This window comes from Ricinus communis, chromosome 8, assembly GCF_019578655.1.
Source record: "Ricinus communis isolate WT05 ecotype wild-type chromosome 8, ASM1957865v1, whole genome shotgun sequence".
NCBI lineage: Eukaryota > Viridiplantae > Streptophyta > Magnoliopsida > Malpighiales > Euphorbiaceae > Ricinus > Ricinus communis.
Genome location: NC_063263.1, coordinates 24,678,614 through 24,685,194, shown reverse-complemented (window position 1 = coordinate 24,685,194; position 6,581 = coordinate 24,678,614).

Below are 6,581 nucleotides of genomic sequence, written 5' to 3'. Positions count from 1 at the left end.
CTCTTTGTGGCCATGCTCCCTAAAAGCTTCTTTTTCTTTCATGTTTGACGCATCCAATATGGCCGTGTTGGTGGCCGTGTTGTATCCAACACGACCGTGTTAACCTTCTGCATGGGCATACTTAGCTCGTTTCGACAGCTTTGAAGTCCAATTATGCTCCAATTCTTTCCTATATCATCCTTTGATCTCTTTTGGACCTAATGCACACAAACATACGTATAGGGTGAGTGTTGGGATCAATTCACATCCAAATGTCCATAAATTCAATCTTAAAAACCCCATTTAGATATGTGTATTTTACGCACATCATGGGGTTTTTAAGATTGATTTTATGGACATCTCGATGTGAATTGGTCCCAACACTCACCCTATGCGTTTGTTTGTGTGCATTAGGTTCAAAAGAAGTCAAAGAATGATAAAGGGAAGAATTGGAGCATAATTGGAGGTCAAAGTTGCCGAAACAAGCTAAGTATGAGCATGAGAAAGCTGAACATGGCCGTGTTGGTTTCAACACTTACCGTGTTCCCAACACGGGAACCAACACGGCCGTGTTGGCTGAATCAAACATCAAAGAAAACGTAGTTCTTAGGGAGCACGGCCATAGAGAGTAACACGGCCAGGAACACCAAACCATGTCCCCAACACGGCCGTGTTGGCGGCGATGGGGGGAATTAATTAAAAGAAAGAAGAGAGGAAAAGAAAAGGATAGCTAGGGTTAGAACGTCCAAAACTCATCTTTTTCTCTGTCTAAGGGTTTTCTGAGTTGAAACTAAGAGAAAATGAGACTTGGATCAAGGTTTCACTTAGATTCTCTTCGAAGATCAAAGATTGGCAAGGATTGTCGATTGGTTTCAATCCGAGTAACAGGAACAAGAATCGATCCAAAATTGGGCACGAGGAATTGGAGCTATTTACTCTCATCCAAGGGTGTATTCGGGTTTCTCTACCTTTACTCATTTTTTGTAATTGAATTCTTGTTGGTTGTGATTATGAACATGATTAACTAAACTTATTAACCCATTGGGGTTCTTTATTTAGGGATTTTTGTACTTCAATTTTGAATTGAATGTATTGATGGTCAATATTGGTTTGCAATAGAAGTATTTATTGATTTGTTCTTCATATCTTGTTGAATGATTTTTGAAATTTGAATGATCTTGAGAAAGACGTTTAGGTTTGGATTGTCTTTTGCAACCTAGAATTGAATTCGCCTAGAGATAGGGTGTTCGTTCTACCGGATTGAGAATTAACAACTCTCAATAGTGTTAAATGGTACAAAATGCTAATTTGGGTAATTAGAGTTAGCAAGAGATTTCAACCTAATTAATCTAAGTTAAGATGTTAGGTCCTTGAAAAAGGCATTAATTGTGTAGAGATTTTCCCACAGAAATTGGATTCAACCAACCAATTCCACCCTTAGTTTCCATTCCTTAGAGACAAGAATTCCCAAAGGGTTATTCCTTTACTTGAATTAATCATTCCCTAGTATACGTAGTTCGACAACAATTAGAGTAGCTAGTAGTTAATTTAGGAATTATTCATTAACACCATTTTTTTCTGTGATTAGATAACAGAGAAGATTGAGTAGATTTAGGTTCACACGTTCTTTGGGGAATATGACACTTGGTACTCGCCATTAGCTATACTCCACTAATAGGTACACTGCCTTAGGTCATAGTCTTGCTTGACTTAGCACACATCAAGTTTTTGGCACCGTTGCCGAGTGAAATTTGCTATTTGTTAATTTAGCCATTTTTTTTAATTTTCATTTATATTTATTTCTGTTTTGTTTGTATACATTTATTTAGTTAATTTTATGATTCAGATAGTGGATGATAAGGAGGTTCAATGCTGAACTCTTTGTATGACACGTTGGAAAATGGGATCAGGAACCAAGAGAGTGCTAAAAATTGGGATACCTGTGCATCTTTAGAAGCTCGAGTGCAATCATTTTGCAGGGCTACCGATTAACTCTCCACTCCTATCCTTTCATCTCAAGTTTTTTGTGAATTTTGTTGTGGTTTACATTTGAGTAATGATTGTCCATTATATAGTGATGTTGATCATTGTTCTTATAACTATGAACAGGTGAATTATACGGGAAGTTGGCCAAATGACTCGTATGGAAGCACCTACAATCAAGAGTTGAGCATTCATTCACCCTTTGGATGGAGCTTAGATGGCCAAGAACCACCAGAATTTCAGCAGCCTAATCTTGCACCATCAACTCAAGGTGAAGAGTTAGTGTCAGAGGAGCTGATGACGAGGTTTATTGCAAGTCTTGAGGATAGATACCAACAAACAGAGAGGATACTTGAAGATCAACAAGCCTCGATTAAGAACATAGAGCATCACGTAGGCTTAATCTTCAAGTTACTAGCTGAAGAGCAATTGGGAACTCCATCAAACGCTACTGAATCTAAGGAACACTTGAGCACCGTCACTTTGCGTTCAGGTGAGAATTTTTCTAGTTTATCTATTATGTTTGACGATGATGCTTTTATGCAGGACGACTCTTTGAACATGGAGATAGAACCATAAAAGGAAGAGGCAAACATGATCCCTCTAAAAGACTACCAACAGGAACGTACAGTTGGTGTTACTGAGTTGCAATTAGAGGAATTTTTGGTGGATTTTCCACAAGTACCTTCGATGATGGAAGATGAGCACGAGTTATCCAATGAAGAAGTTTTGGAGGAGCTCAAGTTTCTTCTAGCAAGTGAACCAAGCCAAGGACTAGAGAAAACCATCGATGTTCCTGAAGAAATTGCCCAACCGTCGATCCTTCTAATTGTTGAAACTTCAGCTTTCAAATTGGAAGAGCCCCTAGAGCATTATGACTACGTGCAATTATACGAGGAGCGAGTTTTGCCCATCATATTGGCAGCTTGCTTGATAGTCGGGAAGAGGAAATTGACGATTATCCTTCTAAGCGGATACTTGAAGACATTTGCTTGAAAGAAGGATGGATGGTCATCAATCCCCACCGTTTTCTTTTCACCATGGGTCCAGCTAAGAAGACTCATCACATCAAAAAGAAGCGCTTTTGGGAGGCACCCCAAATTCTATTTTTCAATTTTAATAATTTACCCTTTATTGTGAACTTAGTTTAATTAGATTTTACAGTTTATTTTTTGTAAGTTTTATTTATGTTGAGTGTATGAGTTGAGGACTTATTGGTTGTGCAGGTGAGAAAGAGTGAGAAAGTGCTGAGAATCGCAACTTTTGCATTTTCTGGAGATCAACACGGGTGTGTTCAAGACCGTGTTCATTAACACGGACCATGTTCTAATTGAAGAAAATCAAATTAAGATGAACACATTCACAGTAGGCCACACGGGCATTTATGCCCGACCATGTCCCAAACACATCCCCGTGTTCTAGAAACACGGGCGTGTTCTCAGAAGTTGGTAAGTCAGAACGTTTAAATTCGCTTAACGACCGCCTATATATACCACTTCATTTCGAAATGGCCAAAAAATTTGCTCTCCTTTTAGTTTAGCAATTCTCCCCTCTCTTACTCTCTCACTTCTTATTTCTCATCTTGAAGGCTTTGAATATTGCGTTTGTCAAGTAAGTACCCTCCAACTTCATTTTCCATAATTTTTTTTATTTTGATATTAGTTCGAATTTATGTTTTCTTTGTGTTCGAATTTGTGTTTCAATTTTTTTTAGTTTATTTCCTTATTTTATTATTTGGTGCATGTATTTACATTCATGTTTGTGCTTAATTTTCTTTTATTTTCTTTAATTTAGTTTATATACCAAACTTGCTCATATTTTCCATTTTTCTTTCCTACCATTATTCATGATTGTGATTAATTCTTTATTCTCCTCTTTATTATTATTGTTGGCAGCTAAACAATAGGCTCTGTCATATATAGTCGACTCTGTTGTATTTGTTTTATATTAGCATGTCGGTTTGCCTTGTGATGGATTATGGCGAAGTTAAACTCCATGTGGATGAATTGAAAATTTAATTGGTTAGCGTTGGTTGGTAGTGTTGTGGATTGAATTTTCTATGCAAGACATTAAGTGGTTTAATTTTATCAAGTTAAATCGTTCGGTTTGTCCATTTTATGCCGTTATGCTGCCACAATTTCATTGATCCTTAGTACTAAAATTTCTTTTTCAGGTACCATGTCCACTAGACGAGGATCAGGAGTTTACAAGTTAAATCGTTCGGTTTGTCCTCTTCCTCTCGATCGTCAGGTGCTGCACCGACTCGTTCAGGCCAAATTAGACCACCGCAGCGCCGTTGAATCCTACTTTTCCAAGGGAAGCCCACCTTTGAGCAGAGATGTCAATCAATAAGGCACAAAGATTTGGGAAAGGGGTGTAGAATAGATCGGCGAACAAATCACCGATATCTTGAGACGCCCCCATTTCAGCATTTCTTTGAGATAGTTGAACCAACATATAGAGAGTTGACTGTGGAGTTTGCCAGCACTTTCTTTCTGTAGAGCCAGCTGCGGGACTTCCAACAACCGAATGCGATTAGTTTCAGACTAGCAGAGCAGTCTTTCATGATGAGTGTGCAACAGTTTGGGGTACACTTGGGCTTGTGGACTGACGAGGATGCAGCTGGGGAGGTTTACAGTCGCTGTATACCACGCTTGGTGTGTCATATCTGCAGATGTGGGCCGAGATTTCTGATGACACTGAGGGTGCCCACCAAGGCGCCTAACTTGCACTCGAGGGATCATGCGGTACTTGCAGGCATTACTGGCTAGGACCATCACTGGCAGGGGAGATAGCGGTGGTGTAGTTACCCAGCCGGACCTATTTATACTTTACAACATGCACCAGCACCAGTCCGTCGACATGGGATACTTGTTGGCCAGACAGATTAATGCCTTCTACAATAACTCAAAGAATGTATTTTTCTGTTTTGGGACTTACATTACTCAACTGGCTAGGAGCTTAGGAGTTTTGGAGGAGGCAATACCACATCTGACAGAGCTGGGGGTGATGGAGACTTTGGGACTTCCCCAGTTGATTAGTATGGGGATAGTGACTCGTAGGCAGGGTCCACTAGGACTAGAGTATAGACTGAGGAATGCTCTCTTAGTAGCATTCAGAGAGGAGCGACCTGCCCCACGAGCCCATGGTACACAAGATGTCCCACCTTCTTCTGATATTCCAGAGTCTTCCTCTAGACCATCTACTTCAGCTCCTTCTAGTTCTTCATCAGCTGTTTTAGGAGTCTCTCCAATTAAGTTTAGAGAGCTACAGCTTACAGTGTAGAGGTTGGCAGAGGAGTAGCAGTAGCATTTCATTCGACAAGAGGCTTTTCAGCAGGACCTTTTATAGCGTCAGACTGAGTTTCAAAGCCAGATGATGCCTCAGTTTGAGAGGCAGAGGGCTATGCTTCAGGCCCTGATTAAGCAGGGAGGTAGGTTAAAGGCCTCTATGGCCAATGACATGTTTGATGATATTTTTGCTACAAACTTTGCACCTGACTGTCCACAGAGCCGGGTTCCAGAGCAGAGCCATTTTGACATCCCTCTAGCGGATGATCTAGCTGGCCCTCCCTCTCCGACTAAGCACCCTTCAACACAGCAGCCTGACGAGCCTCCTATTGACGCTACTCCTGCTGATCCACCAGCTCCTGCATGTGACACTACTTCCGATTCTCAGAGAGCAGCCACTCTTCCACCACAGACCAGCCAGCGCCCTGATATACCTACTGATGCACCTCTTTTCACTCCGGAGCTATAGTCAGGGCAATATTAGTTCTTTTCCTTTTTCATTTCTTATATTTTGTATACTGAGGACAGTGTGTCCTTCAAGTGTGGGGTGGTGATATTTATATACACTTATTTTCGTATTTTTATTATTTTGTATATGAAATTCAGATCCTTTTCTAGTGTATATATCGCATTTCATTTATCCCATCTCAGTTATTTGTTTATTTTTTATGCAATTTTTTGTAAAATTTTGAAAACTTTTCACTTTGTTTCGATGCTCTTACTGTTGACTTGCTTTTGAAATCCTGTTTATGTCCATGTGATCGGGTAAAACCGATGGTGTTGAGTTTTGCGAAAGAATGTAAGATAATTAGTTTGAGTTCTGCACTAAGTTGCTTTGGTTTATTTAATTCTATTTTGATGATTTTTTTTTGGAACCTACTCAAAAGCACACTTGTGAGAAATTGAGCCTAAGCTGTAAGCATACACTTTATATGCTTTTATTTATTTCTTGTTGAGAGTGCCAATTACTGTCTTTACTTTTAGAACTTGCTCGGTAATGCTTATGAGGGCCACAAGGAGAGTTTAACACTTTGGTATGATAGAGGCACTTAGGTTTTTCATTCTAGCCAAATAGCCTTCATTCGTTTATTGATTCTATAGATAACCCCTTCTTTTACCATTTTTTTTTATCATATTCCATTACCACTTAGTTTTATTTTGCTCTGGGTTATGATTTTGCATATGAGTTGTTTTTATTGGGATTTTTATCTTGGGAATAGTGTGGAATCTTATAGCAGCTTTCTTCAATCCAAAAGAAATTCACTCTATTATGTGAATGTTCTTCCCTTATGAAAAAAAAGAGAAAAAAAAAGAAAAAAAATAATAAGA